The 20391-nt window shown below is 48.9% G+C and overlaps 1 long non-coding RNA gene across 1 annotated transcript; it reads left to right on the top strand.

Moving 5' to 3' along the window:
- The first annotated feature begins 4016 nt into the window (after nucleotides 1-4016).
- LOC116532635 lies at nucleotides 4017-11582 on the top strand. Its single transcript, XR_004260922.1, has 2 exons — nucleotides 4017-5170; nucleotides 11349-11582. It is a non-coding gene; the product is annotated as an uncharacterized LOC116532635 (long non-coding RNA).
- The last annotated feature ends 8809 nt before the right edge of the window (nucleotides 11583-20391 follow it).

Consider the following 20391-nt stretch of genomic DNA (forward strand, 5'->3'; position numbering starts at 1 on the left):
AGGCATGTGCCACCACGCCTGGCTAATTTTGTATTTTTAGTAGAGACGGGAGTTCTCCATGTTTGTCAGGCTGGCCTCGAACTCCCAACCTTAGGTGATTCATCCATCTCAGCCTCCCAAAGTGCTGGGATTACAGGCATGAGCCACTGTGCCCAGCCTGCAAACAGATTCTTAGTAGTAGAGGGTGGCTCAGGAATTGCTTGGTTAAAATGCTCCTTAAATGACTTGAAGACCCAAAACTGCTGCTGTGGTTGATGAGCTCAGGTCTTTTTGACACTATAGAAAAACACAGTGCCCTCTTCTGCCCAGGTTTTAAGATATACTACACTGGCCGGGCGCGGTGGCTCAAGCCTGTAATCCCAGCACTTTGGGAGGCCGAGGTGGGCAGATCACGAAGTCAAGAGATCGAGACCATCCTGGCCAACATGATGAAACCCGGTCTCTACTGAAAATACAAAAAAAAAAAAAAAAAAAAAAATTAGCTGGGCGTGGTGGTGTGTGCCTGTAGTCCCAGCTACCTGGGAGGCTGAGGCAGGAGAATTGTTTGAACACGGGAGGTGGAGGTTGCAGTGAGCCGAGATTGCGCCATTGCACTCCAGCCTGGCACCTGGCGACAGAGCAAGACTCTGTCTCAAAAAAAAAAAAAAAAAAGATATGCAACACCTAACCTTCTTTTCTCGGCATTTTCTTCATCTACCTTGGTAAGGTTACTGTATCCTGTGGGTACTTTGATACCTGTGGTCCAAATAGGTGAATCTGGGTCTGAAACAGTGACGTTTACGAGACTGCGGGCTCTCTGAGTTACAGTGCCTTCACCTGCTACCTCACAGTTATCAGAATCATACCAAGGTATAGCATCACTAATCCAAAGGGGGATTTGAAGAAACAAAACCTGTTCTTTTTAAGGATTATAGGTTATGCAATTGAGCCAGGTGCACACATTTACAATTTTTCTTTCTTTTTTTTTTTTCAGACGGAGTTTTGCTCTTGTTGCCCAGGCTGGAGTGCAATGGCAAATTCTCGGCTCACCGCAACCTCTGCCTCCTGGGTTAAGGCAAATCTCCTGTCTCAGTCTCCCAAGTAGCTGGGATTATAGGCATTTGCCACCACATCCAGCTAATTTTTTTATTTTTTATTTTTTATTAGAGACATGTTGGTGGGTCAGGCCAGTCTCAAACTCCTGACCTCAGGTGATCCACCCACCTCGGCCTCCCAAAGTGCTGGGATTACAGGCGTGAACCACTGCACCCGGCCACAGTTATGATTTTTCTAAAGTTTTTCAGGTAGCAAGTTTGGGCTACAGCTATTTTCTTATTTTTAAGAAGTGTTTTGGTGGCCTGACAGGCATCTAAGTATAAGGATATGTTTCCTTGATGAGAAGGGGTATCCAAGTTGAGTTGTAGAGGGTTCCTTCCCTCGATCCTTCATGGAGCTCAAACAAAGTTCTGGGCAAAAGTTTAGGCTCATAGCATATATAAGGCTGATCATCACCAGGATCACCAATTGAATAGGTAGTTTGATTATACATGCAAGTTTTCCTGTACATATAATGGGTCTGGTATATAAAAATTTTGACTAGGCTGGGCATGGTGGCTCATGCCTATAATCCCAGCAGCATTTTGGGAGGCCTAGGCAGGTGGATCACCTGTGGTCAGAAGTTTGAGACCAGCCTGGCCAACGAGGTGAAACCCCATCTCTACTAAAAATACACAGATTAGCTGGGCATGGTGGTAGGTGCCTGTAGTCCCAGCTATTTGGGAGGCTGAGACAGGAGAATTGCTTTAACTGGGCAGTGGAGGTTGCAGTAAGCAGAGATTGTGCAATTGCACTCCAGCCCCGGCAATGGAGCGAGACTCTGTCTCAAAAAAAAAAGTTTTGACTTGTGTGTTCCCCATCCATGTAGTGTGGGTGCACATAGGACATCCATCCCAAACTTCCCCCCTTTCTAAGCTTGCCACAAAGGCTAACATGAGCAAAGCAGAAAATAACATTTTTACATGTGACCTGCCCGCCTTGGCAAGGAATGTCTTTTGAGGAACAGCAACAGTGGCAGCTCAACCGCAGAACAACAGATATTTCTAGAATAGCACCAGGTATTAAGATTTCAGTCCACATTGCTGGGTGCGGTGGCTCACGCCTGTCATCTCAGCACTTTGGGAGGCTGAGGTGGGTGGATCACCTGAGGTAAGGAGTTTGAAACCAGCCTGACTAACATGGTGAAACCCCGTCTCTACTAAAAATGCAAAAATTAGCCAGGCATGGCGGCAGGTGCCTGTGTCCATTATTCTGGAGGCTGAAGCAGGAGAATTGCTTGAACCCAGGAGGTAGAGGTTGCAGTGAATTGAGATCACACCACTTACTCTAGCCTGGGTGACAGAACGAGACTCTGTCTCAAAAAAAAAAAAAAGATTTCAGTCCACATTTACTTATCCGGTAAAGACTGCTTTGTCTGTGCGTTGACTAATCAGCCTCCAGTTGTGTGACTAGCGCAGGGCTTGGCAAGTCCTCAGGGTCGGCGGTGTCTGGGGCAGGACTGGGTTGGTCTTGGTCCTTATGGATGATGCGTCTTAAAGTCATCTTGGTGGGATGCTTAGGGTCTGGTTGGCTGGTCCATCTGTCTTCGGCCACCGCAGGCTTTAGTTGGCTGTCGTGGATCCAGGACACTACTTCAGCAATCTTAACAGCAGTAGGGGTGGACAGGATTACAAGAAAGGGCCTATCCCACATGGGTCGAATGCTGAAACATGCTCTGAATGAAGAGAACCCCCAAACAGGCTTTGTGTGAGCAAAGCTGTCTATTAAACCGGGTGCAGGCAGGCTGAGTCTGAAAAGGAAGTCAGCGAAGGGCGGAGGGATAGGAATTGGTTTTATAGGTTTGGGATGGGCAGTGGAAAGTTACAGAAGTTACAGTTGGCGGTTTTTTGGCAAGCTGGGAGGGGGTCTTAGGTTTGCAAGCTGGGAGTGGGTTGTAGGGTGTGGAGTCACAGGTTGACCAAGGTCCGTTACAAAGTCCAATGGCCTTGTCACTTGAGGCCGAATAAGAAACAATAGAGGAATGTCTCAGGTTAGTTAGGAGCCGCAGGGGTTGATCATCCTTCCACTTTCCAGTTACTTCAGGTTTTCTAATTCCAGAAAGCCTCCAGAGGTGTACATGCAGGTCAAGGGGGTCGCCATGCAGTGCACAGTGCGGTCAGACCTTACAGGTTCCAGTTTGGTCAGGTTCCATTACTTAACCCAGACAGAGTCCCCCGGTTTAAATGAGTGAATTGGATTTGTTAGACTGATAGGTATTCTTTCTTGCACCCAGCTTTGCACTTGGTTCATAGCTATACCTCATGCTTGCTTTGGTCTTTTTAATGTTAATTCCCCTATCTCTTTGAGGTCATCTTATATCTGGCTATCAAGGGGAGGTGGTGTCTTGAACAGAATTTCATAAGGCCAATACCCAGTTTGTTGGATGTTCTGGTTGGGGTGCCTCTAACTCGGAGGAGGACCACGGGCCAAACATGATCCCAACATCAATGGGTCTCTTGGCAGAGTTTCTTTAATAGCTGTTTTAATGTCTGATTCATTCACTCTACCTTCTCTGAGCTCTGGGGCGGGTAGGCAGTGTGTAGTTTCCAATTAATTTTTAGGAGCCAAGAAAGACTCTGGACAATTTCAGCTGTGAATGCTGGTCCCTTGTCAGACCCGAGAGTTAGAGGCACCCCAAATCTAGGAATAATACCTTCTTGTTGTTGTTGTTGTTGAGACGGAGTCTCGCTCTGTCGCTGAAGTGCAGTGGTGTGATCTCGGCTCACTGCAACCTCCACCTCTGGGGTTCAAGCGATTATCCTGCCTCAGCCTCCCAAGTAGCTGGGACTACAGGTGTGCACCACCATGCTCAGCTAATTTTTGTGTTTTTAGTAGAGATGGGGGTTTCACCATGTTGGCCGAGCTGGTCTCGAACTCCTGACCTCGTGATCTGCCTGCCTTGGCTTCTCAAAGTGCTGGGATTACAGGTGTGAGCCAACGTACCTGGCTGGAATAATATCTTTTAACAATGCTCTAGTTACCTCCCTGGCTTTTTCAGTGTGAGTGGGGAAAGCTTCTGTCCACCTAGAGTAGGTGCAGACAGACACCAGCGTATACCAATAGCATCTGACTCGGGACATTTTGGTAAAGTCTACAGGCAAGTTTTCACATGGGGTTGCTCCTACTTCTTGAACTCCCGGGGGTGGACTGGCCCTTGCGGTGGGTTGTTTTGTGCACATCTTTTGTTAAGCATCTCTCACAAACCGAACAAGTTACAGCAGTGAGATGTGGCACATAAAAATGCCACTTGATGGAAGCCTCCCAAGCTGTTTTTCCCATGTGTGTCCCTTCATGAAATTGCTTTACAAACTTAGGGGCCATTATGTCAGGGATGGCTAGCCTCCAGTCCAAGAATTGCCACCAACCTCCTTTGATATAGTGTCCAGCCTCCTGAGCAAACAAGGCCTTTTCACTAGAGGAAGAATTTGGTTCTTCCATAGGTAGAGGTTCTGGAAGGAGAGGCATTGCTACAACTTGGTTCTGTGGTGGGGGAGCTGTCATAGTGAGGGACGAGACCCTTCTCCTGTCTTGAGATGCAAGTCTGCCAGTGCTCCCGGCCGAATAAAGCCACTTCCTTCTTTAAATTTGGTGTCTGGGAGGTTTCACCTGCGGCTTGCCCTGCTACAGTAGCAGCTTGCTTAGCTTTCCCGTCTGCTTTTCTGTTCCCTCTGGATTCATAGGAAGCATCTGGCTGATGTCCCTTGCAGTGCATGACAGCTGCCTTTTCTGGTGCCCACACAGCGTCCAAAAGCTGCAGAATGTCCTCCTTGTTCTTTCTTTCTTTCTCTCCTGATGTAAGGAGGCCTCTTTCCTTGTATATGGCTTCACGGACACGCAGTATAGCAAAGGCATATTTAGAGTCAGTATAGATATTAGCTACTTTTCCTTTTGCCAGCAACAAGGCCTTGTTAAAGCAATCAGCTCGGCCTTTTGAGCTGATGTTCCTTCAGGCAAGGACTGTGCCTCTATTTCTCAGCCATCAGTGGACCCAAATTCCTATGTTACTACAGCATACCCTGCTCCGTGGATTTCCTCTGAAATGAAACTGCTGCCTTCCGTGAAGTAGTCTACATCTGAACTGTTTAAAGGCTGATGGGTAAATCTTCCTGGCTTGAAAATACCTCATCCACTACATCTATGAAGTAATATTTGGGGGCTACTATGGGCTCTTTTTTTTGTTGTTTTTTGAGATGGAGTCTCTCTCTCTCTCTCTTGCTCAGGCTGGAGTGCAGTGGTGTGATCTTGGCTCACTGCCACCTCTGCCTCTCAGGTTTAAGCAATTCTCCTGCCTCAGTCTCCTGAGTAGCTGGGACTACAGGCGCATGCCACCACGCCCAGCTAATTTTTTTTGTATTTTTTAGTAGAGATGGGGTTTCACCATGTTGGCCAGGATGGTCTCAAACTCCTGACCTTGTGATCTGCCTGCCTTGGCCTCCCAAAGTGCTGGGATTACGGGCGTGAGCCACCGCGCCCAGCCTGTGAGCTCCTCTATAGGTAACAGCGTGGCTGAATTTAAAGTGTTTGCTGTTTCCATGACTGTGTTAGGGTTTTCACATAAGCCCTTGAGACCTGGTCATTCTTGGGTTACACAGCCAGAGCTGTCCTTTCTGGTTTAGCAGGGTAATTACTGTATGCAGCACTTGGATAATAACTTTTGTTCCAAAGTTAATTTAACAGCTTCCTGGACCAGCAGGGCCGTAGTCGCTATTGCCTTGAAGCAGTGGGGCCAGCCTAGTGCCACAGAGTCCAACTGTTCAGAAAGACATGCCGCAGGCCAGCGCCATGACCTTAGCATTTGCTTTAAGACCCCCACAGCTGTTGCCTTTCTTTTATTCACATATAGGAAGAAAGGTTTAGTTTGGTCAGGGAGTTCCTAAGGCTGGGGCTTGGATTAGAACTTTTTAAATTTCTTTTTTTTTTTTTTTTTTTTTGAGACAGTCTTGCTCTGTCGCCCAGGCTGGAGTACAGTGGTGCAATCTTTGCTCACTGCAACTTGCACCTCCTGGGTTCAAGTAATTCTCCTGCCTCAGCCTCCCAAGTAGCTGGGACTATAGGGGCCTGCCACCACACCTGGCTAATTTTTTTTTTTTTTTTTTTGAGATGGAGTCTCACTCTGTCTCCCAGGCTGGAGTGCAATGGCACGGTTTCAGTTCACTGCAACCTTCATTTCTTGGATTCAAGCAATTTTCCTGCCTCAGCCTCCTGAAGAGCTGGGATTACAGGCACCTGCCACCATGCCCGGCTAATTTGTGTATTTTTAGTAGAAACGAGGTTTCACCAGGTTGGCCAGGCTGATCTCAAACTCCTGACCCGGTGATCCACCTGCCTCAGCCTCCCAACGTGCTGGGATTATGGCACCCGCCACCACACCTGGCCAATTTTTTTGTATTTTTAGTAGAGACAGGGTTTCACCATGTTGGCCAGGCTAGTCTTGAACCCCTGACCTCGTAATCTGCCTACCTTGGCCTTCCAAAGTGCTGGGATTACAGGGGTGAGCCACCACACCCGGCCAAACTTTTTTTTTTTCCTGAGACGGAGTCTTGCTCTGTCATCAGGCTGGAGTGCAGTGGTGCAATCTCGGCTCACTGCAACCTCCGCCTCCTCTTCCGCCTCAGCCTCCCGAGTAGCTGGGACCACAGGTGCATGCCATCACGCCTGGCTAATTTTTGTATTTTTAGTAGAGACGGGGTTTCACCATGTTGGCCAGGATGGTCTCACTCTCTTGACCTTGTGATCTGCCCACCTTGGCCTCCCACCCTGCCCAGCCTTGCTTTTACAATTTCTTTGAAAGCCTTTGCTTGACTTGTTAACAAGAGGGGCTCCTTTCCCTCCCCCACTTTTGTAGCTTCATATAGGGGTTTTGGTATAAGTGAGAAATTTGGAATCCAAATGCAGCAGAAGCCTGCTGCCCCTAAAAATTCTCCGATTTGGCACTGAGTGGTTGGGGTAGGAAGCACACACACAGCACACATGTGGCGTGTTTTCATTGGCTGAGCTCTCTTTTCCCCTGGCTTACTACAAAACCTAAACACCTAAGCCTTTGTAAACAAATCCCCACCTTTTTCTTTGAAACTTTGTATCCAGCTTCCCATAAAAGGTGGCTGAGATTCTCTGTGCCCTTTGTGATCCACCCACCTCGGCTTCCCAAAGTGCTGGGATTACAGGCATGAGCCACTGCGCCTGGCCAATTTTTTTGTATTTGTAGTGGAAATGGGGTTTCACCATGTTGGCCAGGCTAGCCTAGAACTCCTGACCTCGTGATCTGCCCTCCTTGGCCTCCGAAAGGTGGAGGTAATCTACGTATTGAAGAAGGACACATTCATCATTAGGTGGAACAAAGGCACTAAGGTCTGAAGCTAGGGCTTCCTCAAACATGGTGCGGGAATTAAAGAATTTTTGAACCCTTGAGGAAGTCTGGTCCAGGTGCACTGGCTGTCTCCCCAGTGGAAGGCAAAAATGGGCTGACTCGCAGGAGTTAGTCTAAGACAAAAGAAGGCGTATTTTAGGTCTAAACATGTAAACCAGGTGCACTGGCAGGAATTTGTCCAAGCAAAGTGTATGGGTTAGGTACTACTGGATGAATTGTGACCACAGCATGGAGATCCTGTACAGGCCTGCCTTCACCAGATGGCTTGCACGTTCCAAGACAACTTACACTTTATAAGAATCCTGTGCTTGTAAAGCTACTCTTGGCTGGGCGCAGTGGCTCACGCCTGGAATCCCAGCACTTTGGGAGGCTGAGGTGGGAGGATCACCTGAGGTCAGGAGTTTGAGACCAGCCTGGCCAACATGGAGAAACCTCATCTCTACAAAAAATACAAAAAAATTAGCTGGGCGTGGTTGGCGGGTGCCTGTAATCCCAGCTACTGGGGAGGCTGAGGCAGGAGAATCTCTTCAACCTGGTAGGCAGAGTTTGCAGTGAGCCGAGATCACACCACTGGACTCCAGTGAGAGAGTGAGACTCTGTCTCAAAAAAAAAAAGCCACTCTATATGTTCCTGGATGCCTATTACGGCACCTGCAAAAATTGGGTAAAGGTGAACCTGTACTGCCTCTACTGGGGAAGCTCCTGGAAATAACTTTACAAAGACTGGTGCCTGGTTCGTTGCCAGCCTGGGCGGGCTGTCTTCCAGGTATTCTCATAACTGGTCTGTCTACCTCACATGCTGGCGTATGTACTGATTGAGCTCCTTCTTTTACCCACTGTGCTTGGCTATTGGTTTTGTGCTTATCAGGGCAATCTTTTTTCCAAGGTCCTTCTTTCTTGCAAATTGCATGTTGGTTTCTTCCTCGTCTGAATTGGCCTCCTGCTTCACTCTCCTCTCTCCCTCGGCCTCGGCCTCGGCCCTGGCCCTGTCCTCACCTTCTTCTAGAGTTATCTCCTCTGCTAGCTAGGGCAGCTAGTACTGTAGCCTGTGCCACAGCCATTACCTCAGCCTTTTCCTTTAGTTTCTGTTTTGCCTTTTGTTCCTCTTCCCGATCACGGTTTATGAACACTTGGGGGGGCTATTGATATAAGCTCAGTGGCATTCTTTTTTTTTTTTTTTTTGAGATGGAGTCTTGCTCTGTCTCCTAGGCTGGAGTGCAGTGGTGCTATCTTGGCTCACTGCAACCTCCGCTTCCCGGGTTCAAGTGATTCTCCTGCCTCAGCCTCCTGAGTAGCTGGGATTACAGGTGTGTGCCACCATGCCCGGCTAATTTTTGTATTTTTAGTAGAGACAGGGTTTCACCATGTTGGTCAGGCTGGTCTCGAACTCCTCACCTCGTAATTCGCCTGCCTGGGCCTCCCAAAGTGCTGGGAGTACAGGCATGAGCCACTGCAACCAGCCGCTCAGAGGCATTCTTGCCATCAAACCCTTCTAATTTCTGAAGCGGCTGCCTGATGTCACTCTGCGACTAACAAAGGCGGTGTTTTCCATTCTCTGATCTTCAGCAGCCTCAGGGTCAAAAGGAGTATAAAGCCTGTGAGCCTCACAGAGACTCATAGAACTGGCTGGGACTTTCCTCAACCTTTCATAGGACTTCTGAAATTTTCCCCATATTCATTGCCTTTCTCCCTCCTGACTTCACTCCACTTAGGAGGGCCTCCCTATATCTTTGTAAATGTTCAAATTGCTCAGGGTTATTAGGGTCCCAATTTGGGTCAGTATCAGGGAAACCAGCTTCTGCACAGAGCTGCATGTGCCTTCAGGCACATTGTTTCCCGCCCCTGCACTACTCTGTCTTTCTGTACTGAATAGCGTTACAAGCAGCTGCCGACAATCTGCCCATGTGGGGCTGCGAGTTAGAAAAATTGATCTCCTATCAATTACTGCTTGGGGCTTTTCTGTGTATGAAGGGTCATGATGTTTCCAGTTTAAGAGATCAGTTGTGGAGAAGGGCAAGTAGGAGTCGATGCATACTCCTCCTCTCACCTGGCCCTGTTCATCAAGATAAATTTGAGCCAGACTCACCTGGCCCTGTTCATCAAGATAAATTAGAGCCTGAGTTTCTCTGACCCGCATCTGCAGGGCATGGGTATCGCCAGATTGAAGCCACTGCAGGTCTTTCTGGAAGAGATCACAAGACAATTTCAGAGGCTGTGCGTTTCAGGAACTGTGGTTCCTGCCTATGTCCCTTGAACTTGGTTGGTAGGGGCGTGGGTCCCTGTCTGTGGGGCAATGCTCGAGCCCGACTGCTTTCTGAACTTGTTTCCTCAAAGGACATCTGCCCTAGTCTTGTCTGAGCCTTGCTGGGGATGGATATACGGAGGCATAGGGAGGAGGAGTTTCTAAGTCCTCAGGGCGGGGTGTGCGGGGCTGTAAAACGGGTTTCTCTTGGTTCCCTGGGTTTTTAGTTTCTTCTGGGGGCTTACATATTACAAGTTTTTCTGGCTTCCTTCGGACCTCCATGGGCGACCAGAGTCTTACAATATTTAACCACGCACAGGCCAAGCCACTTGGGCCGTGTCTAGATAACACTTAGCCAAGAGTCGATGTAGGGAAACTGATCGGAGGCCAGGACTGGCCTGTCGCCCCTGTTATTACTTCAAAAACTCTGCTGCTAATTTTACAGTTGAGAGTGCCCTCTGGCGGCCAACCAACTCCAAAGGCTGGCCACTTCGGCTCACAAAGAGCCCTTAATTTCTGAGGCGACAATTTTACACGATATTCCCCAGAAAGGCCTTTCTTGAAATTGTTTAGCATACGCTGCAAAGGAGGAGGCTTTCATTATTTTTTCCATTTTGATTCACCGCCTCCCGCCTTCACTCTCACGATGCACAATCACTCAGACTCTCGCCGCAGGCTGATCTGGTCAGGTCCTATTACGGGAGGTTCGGATGGTGCTTAGTCAGGAGGACCCCTAATCCCCCACGGTGCACCTGCCTTTCTTTGGACTGATGCTTCTTTGGACTGTATGTACCACCCTAGGACAGTCCAGCCACACGCTCATCTCGAGGTGCACAGTGCACGCTAAGGGATCTGTGTCTCCTCACGTCACTCCCTGCACTGGTTTCTCCTGGAACCGAATCTTTAGTGCACTTTCACACACCGCCCCGTCCCAAGACTCCTCAATGGACTTGGCAAGCTCCATCTCGCCACACTCTGGCGGTTTAAATTTCTCGATACTGACTTGGGAAGAACTATTCCTCCACTCTATCAATCAGCAAGCTCTGCCCTGCTGCTCTGTGTTGGCTGCCAGCTCAGCAGGCGCTATCCTGCTGCTCTCTGCTGGCTCTTAGGGTGTAAGGGTTGCCACCGGGTCCAGCAACCCCTGGATTGGGCTTCCCTTTTTTTTTTTTTTTTTTTTTTTTTTTGAGACAGAGTCTTGCTCTGTCGTTAGGCTGGAGTGCAATGGCACGATCTCAGTTCACTGCAATCTCCGCCTCCTAGGTTCAAGTGATTCTCCTGCCTCAGTCTCCCGAGTAGCTGGGATTACAGGCACGTGCCACTATTCCCAGCTAATTTTTGTATTTTTATAGAGATGGGGTTTCACCGTGTTGGCCAGGATGGTCTCAATCTCCTGACCTCATGATCTGCCTACCTTGGCCTCCCAAGATGCTGGGATTACAGGTTTGAGCCACCATGCCCAGCCTGGGCTTCTCTTAACCCTTGAGAGGTGATCAAGCTCTCACCTGCCCCCTACGACAGGATTTTCTCCATTCTCTACAATAAGATTTTCCTGTCCTCTACGACAGAAATTTTTTTTTCTTTTTTACTCTGTCTTGGGCCCTTGATGACTTACCACAGTTCCTGAAGCGCGCAGCCTCTGAAATTGTCTTGTCGTCTCTTCCAGGTTCCATTGTGCTGTCATGGGAAGGGCTCTGGGACGTGGGAGAGCCAAGCTCCTGTCTCGGGAAGCCGTCCCATTGGTGCATCTCAGGACTAGGGTCTCCCCAGACCCAGGGGCCTAAGCCCCACAGGCAAAGGAGACAGTAAGCCCGTTATCTCTGTTCTTCTGGATGGCACCTGGGTTTCAGCACCAAAATGTTGTGGAAATTTGAGCCGATAACAACAGAGAGACCAAGAAACACAAGAGAATCTCTTTACTGGAGCTCCGGCTGATGGCGGCCTCACTGCCCATAATGGCTGCCAGCCCTGAACAAAGAGAACGCATTGCCTTTGTACAATTTGAGGCGGGGAAACAAGGCAGGGAACAAGTTTTGGACAAAGACAGTTAATCAGGTTTTACAGTCTTGGGCTTCTGGTTATTTGTCTATAACCTTGCAGCTGAGGTAGGAGGTGGAAAGGTTGAGGAGGACACCAGAAAAACAGGAATTGCAGATGTATATGCGGGCTGCAGACCTAAAGATATGCCCTGGTGCTCTTATCTGCATGGGGAGGGGGTTGAACTGGGTCTGCTTTGCCTCTACTTTCTCTAAACACAGGCTTTATGACTAGCCTGGAATGTGGGCTGTGAGATAAGTTTGCAGCTGCAGTTGGTTAGGCTAAGCTGGGAGGGGTTACTTATTTTGGTGTACTATGATTTTTCTTTTTTTAATATATATATATATATTTTTTTTAAATACATATATTTTTAAATATATATTTAACTTGAACTCCTGACCTCAGGTGATCCGCCTGCCTTGGCCCCCAAAGTGCTCGGATTACAGGCGTGAGCCACTATGCCTGGCCACTATGATTTTTCTTAATGACCTAGTCCTAATGTTAACTATTACTTATTCTATCTTAATTCTGTCTTTGATTTTATTTTCCTCCTCAGGCATATCACCTGAGGTCAGGAGTTCAAGACCAGCTGGGCCAACATGGTAAAACCCTGGCTCTACTAAAACTACGAAAAATTAGCCAGGCGTGGTAGCACGCACCTGTAATGCCAGCTACTCAGGAGGCTGAGGCAGGAGAATCGCTTGAACCTGGGAGGCAGAGGTTGCAGTGAGCTGAGATTGCGCCACTGCACTCCAGCCTAGGCAACAAGAGTAAGACTTTTTTCCAAAAACAAAAAAAAGAGAGAGAGAGAGAGGCTCAAGATAGAGGCTGGGTGCCGTGGCTCATGCCTGGAATCTCAGCACTTTTGCAGAATTACGTGAGCCCAGGAGTTTGGGACCAGCCTGGGCAACATTGGGAGACTCTGTCACTGCAAAAAATTAACAAATTAGCCAGTCATGGTGGCGGGTGCCTGTAGTCCCTCTACCTTATTTTAAAATAGGTTTTAAGCCGAGGCCAGTGGATCGCTTGAGGCCGGGAGTTTGAGACCAGCCTGGCCAACATAGTGAAATACCATCTCTACTAAATACACAAATTAGCTGGGCATGGGGGCACACCCTTGTAATCCCAGCCACTCTGGAGGCTGAGGCAGGAGAATTGCTTGAACCTGGAAGGCAGAAATTCCAGTGAGCCGAAATCACACCATTGTACTCCAGCCTGGGTGACAGAGTGAGACTCTGTCTCAAAACAATAACAACCAAAAAAAAGACAAAGAAAAGCAGGTTTTATTATTCACCCTGAGCATCATAAGGATCTCTCAAAAAAAAATTTTTTTTAAACTAGCCGTGGGTGGCGGCGTACACTTGTAGTTTCAGCTACTTGGGAGGCTGAAGTAGGAGGATTGCTTGACCCAGGGAGGTCCAGGCTGCGGCGAGCCGTGATTAGGCCACTACAGTCCAGCCTGGGTGACAGAGCAAGACTCTGCCCCCGACACAAAAAAAAGGCTGGGCAAGGTTGCTCATGCCTGTAATCCCAGCACTTTGGGAAGCTGAGGTGGGTGGATGAATTGCAGTTAGGAGTTTGAGACCAGCCTGGCCAACATGGTGAAACCCCGTCTCTACCAAAAATACAAAAATTAGCCAGGCATGGTGGTGCGTGCCTGTAATCCCAGCTATTTGGGAGGCTGAGGCAGGAGAATCGCTGGAACCTGGGAGGCAGAGATTGCAGTGAGCCGAGATTGTGCCACTTCACTCCAACCTGGGCAACAGAGCAAGACTATGTCTCAAAAAAAAAAAAAAAAAAAATGTAATGCCCTTGAATCATCCTGAAACCATCCCCACCCCCAGTCCGTGGAAAAATTGTCTTCCACGAAACCAGTCTCTGATGCCAAAAAGGTTGGGGACGGCTGAAGTTAATCCACACCCTGACTTCTGGGTGAAGGGGCAACGTTCCTCTCTGATCCTCAGCTTCTGAATCTCTGAATGGGATATTGGGGGTCACGGTAACCTCTTTGCAGGGGTGTGATCTCCCTGGGACCCTTAGAGATGGACTCAGGTTTCTGGTCTTCAACATCTGGCAGGCCCCCCAACATCTGGCAGGTCTCCAACATCTGGCTGGTCCCTGAGATGCTGGGTGGGGAGAGAGGGAGTGGGTGTATCAGGAGGGCTTCCTGGAGGTGGTAGATAGATCTTGGCTTTTGGACTCTGTCTGTCGTGGGAAAAGGTAGATGAGTTGAGTTTTGAAGTCTGGGCCCCTGGGGCAGTGTGCTGGGGGTTAGGTTCTTTGCAGTGGCAGTTGAGGCTGCAGCAAGGATGTGGGGGAGGCCTTGATCAATGGTGGAGGATTCTGGGGTCCATGGCCTTCCCTCAGCTCTGAGGACAGGTACCCAGGCCTCTCAATTCAGCCCCCAGCTCAGCCTGCCGGGTGCTCCCCATGCTGGGTGGAGCCATTCTGCCACAGAAACAAAACCCTGGTGGCTTTCTTCCAGTTGGTAGGAAAAAGCTACACCAGAGTCAGATTTTATTGTTTTTAGGCTTTTGTCCTTTATTTTATGTTTTTAGAGACAGAGTCTCCCTCTGTTGCCCAGGTTGGAGTGCAGTGGTGCGATCATGGCTCACTGCACCTTTGAACTCCTGGGATCAAGAAATCCTCCTGGGCTGGGCATGGTGGCTCACACCTGTCATCCCAGCTCTTTGGGAGGCTGAAGTGGGCGGATCAACTGAGATGAGGAGTTCAAGACCAGCCTGAGCAACATGGCAAAACCCTGTCTCTACTAAAAATACAGAAATTAGCCAGGTGTGGTGGTGGGCTCCTGTAGTCCCAGCTACTCAGGAGCCTGAGGCAAGAGAATAGCTTGAACCCGCAAAGCGAAGTTTGCAGTGAGCTGAGATCGGGCCATTGCACTCCAGCCTGGGTGACAAGAGTGAGACTTCATCTCAAAAAAAAAAAAAAAAAAAAAAAAGAGATCCTCTTGCCTCAGCCTCCCAAGTTCTGGGATTGCAGGCACATGCCACCACACTAGGCTAATTTTTTATTTTTTGTTGGCCTCCAACTCCTGACCTCAAAGAATCCTCACACCTCAGCCTCCCACAGCATTGGGATTACTGGTGTGAGCCACTGCATCCAGCCAGGTTTCTCCTCTAACGTTTTCTCAGTCACGAGTCAGGCTTGGTGGGCGACAAGGTATGTCAGGGATGTGTGTGCCTGGCTGTGAGGCTGGTGTGGGTGCCACATGCCACCTAAGTGGACCTCTAGGATCTGGACCTTCCTGGGCTGTCATCTGCATGCTCCATTCTCAGTGAAGCAAACCACCCCGTGCCTGCTGGCTACAAACACCTGTCACCATATCCTCTCTCCTGGCCCCCGGCTGACCAGGCTCACTGGGGTTCTTTTGTTCTATGTGATGGTGGCTGCCATTGTATCGGGGCTAGGCTGGCTGGATGTTCCATCCAGACGATCTGTCACATCTGGGAGAGCTGACCTCTCCATATGGCCTCTCCACATAGACTCCTGAGCAAGATGGCCACACTCCTCCCATGGTGACTTGGGGTCCTCAGTGTACAAAGCAGAGAGACTGCTGGGTCAGTGTCACTAGTGGCATATTCTGTGAGTTCAGTGGAGTCCAGGTCAGCCCAGATCCTGTGTGTGCGTGTGTGTGCATGTGCATGTGTGTGTGTGCACACATGTGTGTGTTGGTGAGGGTGGAGAACACATAAGGGCCTGAATATCCTTTTGAGACTCTGTCTCAATTAATTAATCAATTAATTTTTGACGTGGAGTCTCACCCTGTCTCCCAGACTGGAGTGCAGTGGTGTAATCTCAGCTCACTGCAACCTCTGCCTCCCAGGTTCAAGTGATTCTCCTGCCTCATCCTCTTGAATACCTAGGACTATAGGTATGGACCACAATGCCTGGCTAATTTTTTGTATTTGTAGTAGAGACAGGGTTTCACCCTGTTGGTCAGGCTGGTCTTAAACTCCTGACCTCAGGCAATCTTCTTGCTTCTCCTGCCTCAGCCTTGGGATTACAGGCGTGAGCCACCGCACCTGGCCAAAAAGATTTTTAATTTTAATTTCTCATTTTTTTAAGTCTTCCCTCCTCCCCTCATCCCTGCCATTTTTTTTTTTTTTTTTTTTTTTAGAGATGAGGTCTCGTTCTGTTGCCCAGGCTGGTCTCGAACTCCTTAGCTCAAGTGGTCCTACCACCTTAGCCTCCAAAGCACTGGGATCACAGGTGTGAGCCACGGTGTCCGCTGTTACCCACTTTTAAGGGGATTGTTTGATGCTAATGGGTCCTTTCTCTGCTGGGTGCTGTTTGCACCAATAGAACAAAACCAGGTTTGGTAAAGCAAGATAGAAACTTTATTAGTCAATCAATGAATGGAGAAAGGGAGGAACTCCCATTCAAAGAGCCTTCTCTCTGAAGGTGTGGTGAGGGGGATCTTTATTATTTTTATTTTTAATTTTTATTTTTTAAAGATGGAGTCTTGCTCTGTCGCCAGGCTGGAGTGCAGTGGCACAATCTCAGCTCACTGCAAACCCCGCCTCCTGGGTTGAAATGATTCTCCTGCCTCAGCCTTGGAGCAGGTAGGACTACAGGCACACACCACCACACCCAGCTAATTTTTTGTATTTTAGTAGAGATGGGGTTTCACCATGTTGGTCAGGATGGTCTCGATCTCTTCACCTTGTGATCTGCCTGCCTTGGCCTCCCAAAGTACTGGGATTACAGGCGTGAGCCACCGTGTCCGGCTGTATAAGGGGGATCTTTAAAGTTTCTTGGGGCATGTATGTGCACAGTGGGGGCAGGGATTTCTGGAAAGAGAGCTATCTAGGGATAACCGAAGTGTGCAGTCTTTTTTATACCTGGCATATATGTGCTTAGCAAAGTGTACTTCTCCCTACTGGAGACCTTTTCTTTTTTTCTTTTTTTTTTTTTTTTTTTTTGAGACAGAGTCTCTCTCATTCACACAGGCTGGAGTGCAGTGGGGCAATCTCGGCTCACTGCAACCTCTGCCCCCTGGGTTCAAGCGATTCTCCTGCCTCAGCCTCCTGAGTAGCTGGGATTACAGGTGTGACCTGCTGCACCCCGCTTTTTGTTCTGAAGCAGCAACTCAGTCTGTCTCTCAGCCTGAAGTACAGTGGTGCAATCATAGCTCACTGCAGCCTTGACCTTCTGGGTTCAAGCAATCCTCCTGCCTCAGCCTCCCAAGCAGCTGGGACTACAGGCATGCACCACCACGCCCGGCTGATTTTTACATTATTTTTTTGTAGAGAGAGGGTATTACCATGTTGCCCGGGCTGGTCTTAAACTCTTGGGCTTAAGTGATCCTCCCTCCTCAGACTCCCAAACTGCTGGGATGACAGCTGGGAGCCACTGTGTCCTGGCTGTGGAGATTTTACTTTGCCCGTGAAGTGAGGATTCAGGCCGATGGATCACTGCTGAGGTCAGCCCTCATCTTGTGGCTCAGTTGTGGTTATTGGCATCCGGCCCTCGTTCCTGTAAGCAAGTCCAGCCATGAGCACAGGTTTATTGCACAAATCTGGGGCTTCCTAAAAGAATGGATGTTACAGTCCAGACATGGTGACTCACGGCTATAATCTCAGCACTTTGGGAGGCTGAGGCAGGCAGATCACTTGAGGTCAGGAGTTTGAGACAAGCCTCCCTCCTCAGACTCCCAAACTGCTGGGATGACAGCTGGGAGCCACTGTGTCCTGGTTGTGGAGATTTTACTTTGCCCGTGAAGTGAGGATTCAGGTTGTTGGAGCACTGCTGAGGTCTGTTCTTATCTTGTGGCTCAGTTGTGGTTATTGGCATCCGGCCTTCATTCCTGTATGCAAGCATAGCTGTGAGCAGAGGCTCATTTCACCAGTTCTGAGCCTCTAAAATTGGATGTTGGCCGGATGCGTTACAGGCTCATGCCTGTAATCCCAGCACTTTGGGAGGCCAAGGCAGGCAGATCACTACGTCAGGACTTTGAGTCCATCCTGGCCAACATGGTGAAACCCCGTCTCTCCTAAAAAGAATACAAGAAATTAGCTGGGCATGGTGGCCGGCACCTGTAATCCCAGCTACCTGGGAGGCTGAAGCAGGAGAATCGCTTGAACCTGGGAGGTGGAGGTTGCAGTAAGCCAAGATTGCTCCATGCACTCCAGACTGGGCGGTAGTGAGAGACTCTGTCTCAAAAAACAAGAAAAAAAACTTTGTGAGGCTGAGGTGGGCGGATCACCTGAGGTTGGGAGTTCGAGACCAGCCTGACCAACATGGAGAAACCTGTCTCTACTAAAAATACAGAATTAGCCAGGCGTGGTGGTGCATGCCTGTAATCCCAGCTTCTCGGGAGGCCGAGGCAGGAGAATCACTTGAACCCGGAAGGCAGATGTTGTGGCAAGCTGAGATCACGCCATTGCACTCCAGCCTGGGCAACAAGAGTGAAACTCTGTCTCAAAAAAAAAAAAAAAAAAATTGGATGTTATGCTGCCGTGATGTTGCCTCCTGGGGTCGCACTGTTGTCTCAGCCACACTGTCCACCAGGTCTCTGTCACACCCCTTTCCAGAACAGGTAAATCCAGAGAGACAGAAAGTAGAGGCATAGGAATTTCTATGCTGAATTCCTCATCCTGCACAGTGTGACTGTATTTAAATGCAGGGTGTTTGAAGGGGTGATTACGGCCAGGTGTGGTGGCTCACACCTGTCATCCCAGCACTTCTGGAGGTTGAGATGGGTGGATCACATGATGCCAGGAGTTTGAAACCAGCCTTGGCAACATAGGGAGAGCCTGTTTCTACTAAAAATACAAAAAATTGGCCGGGTACGATGGTGTGCACCTGAATCCCAGCTACTTAGGAGGCTGAGGCATGAGAAACGCTTGAGAACAGGAGGCAGAGGCTGCAGCGAGCCGAGATCGCGCCACTGCACTCCCGCCTGGGCAACAGAATGGACTCTGTCTAAAAAAAAATTTTTTTTTGAAATTAGCCAGATGTGGCGGTGGTCCCAACTACTCAGGAGGCTGAGGCAGGAAGATTGCTTGATTCCAGGAGGCTGCAGTGAGCTGTGATTGCGCCACCACACTCCAGCCTGGGAGACAGAGTAAGACCCTGTCTCAAAAAGCAAAACACCAAAATAACAAAAAAACAGAAAATAAGGTGGTTTAGTTAATATGAAAAAATGAAGCTGTTAGGCCGGTCCTCTCCAATCTGCCTGGTGTCCTTACAAGAAGAAAAAATATAGATACAAAGAAATACAAAGGTGCACACAGAGGAAAGACCATGTGAGGACACACAAGGAGGCGGCCATCTGCAACTGAAGCAAGAGGTCTCCGGAGAAGCCAACCCTGAGCCAGGCACGGTGGCTCACTCCTGTAATCTCAGGATTTTGGGAGGCCAAAGGGAGGGAGTGGATCACGTGAGGTCAGGAGTTCAAGACCAGCCTAGAAACATGGCAAAACCTCATCTCTACTAAAAATAGAAAAATTAGCTGGGCATGGTGGTACGTATCTGTAGTCCCTGCTACTCAGGAGGCTGAGGCAGGAGAATCGCTTGAACCTGGGAGGCAGAGATTGTAGTGAAATGAGATCATGCCACTGCACTCCAGTGTAGTTAGCAGAGCAAGACTTCATCTCAAAAACAAACAAAAAAACAGCCAGGCCTGGTAGCTCCTGCCTGTAAACCTAGCACTTTGGGAGGCCAAGGGTGGGGGGTGGATCACCTGATATCGGGAGTTTGAGACCAGCCTGACCAACATGGTAAAACCCCGTCTCTACTAAAAATACAAAAATTAGCTGGCATGGTGGTGCATACCTGTAATCACAGCTACTCGGTAGGCTGATGCAGAAGATTCACTTGAACCCGGGAGACGGAGATTGCGGTGAGCCAAAATTGTGCCATTGCACTCCAGCCTGGGCAACAAGAGCAAAACTCGGTTTCAAAGAAATAGAAACCAACCCTAATGATACCTTGATCTTGGACATCAGCCTCCAGAAATGTGAGTAAGTTTCTGTTTTTAAGGCGCCCAAGCTGTGATGTTTCGTTCTGGCAGCCCTAGCAAACTAAGCGAGTATGATAGCTCAGAAGCTCTTTTCTTTTCTCCTTTTCTTTTTGCTTCTTTAGAGACAGGGTCTTGCTCTGTCTCCCAGGGTGGAGTGCAGTGGGGCATTTATAACTTACTGTAGCCTCAACCTCCCAGGCTCAAGAGATCCTCCTGCCTCAGCCTCTTGAGTAGCTGGGACTCCAGGTGCACACCACTGTGTCCAGCTAATTTAAAACAACAACAAAAAAAATGGTTTCATACAGATGGGATCTGGTCATGTTGACCACAATGGCAAAACCTGCTTTAAAAAGATATTTGTTGATGGTCAGTTGCAGCAGATCACGTCTGTTATCCAGCACTTTGGGAGACTGAGGCATGAGGATTGTTTGAACCCAGGTGTTGGAGATCAGCCTGGGCAATACAGTGAGATCTCATCTCTACTAAAAAATAAAATAGCCGGGCATAGTGGCACGTATCTGTAGTTTCTGTAGTTCTAGCCACTTAGGAGGCTGCGGTGGGAGGACTGATTGAGCCTGGGAGATTGAGGCTACAGTGAGCTGTGATCACCCCACTGCACTCCAGCCTGGCCAATGGAGCCAGATCCTGTCTCTCAAAACAACAATAATAAAATATATTTGTTGAATGC

Source organism: Sapajus apella, unplaced genomic scaffold, assembly GCF_009761245.1.
Source record: "Sapajus apella isolate SASKATOON/1434 unplaced genomic scaffold, GSC_monkey_1.0 scaffold77, whole genome shotgun sequence".
NCBI classification, from domain to species: Eukaryota; Metazoa; Chordata; class Mammalia; order Primates; family Cebidae; genus Sapajus; species Sapajus apella.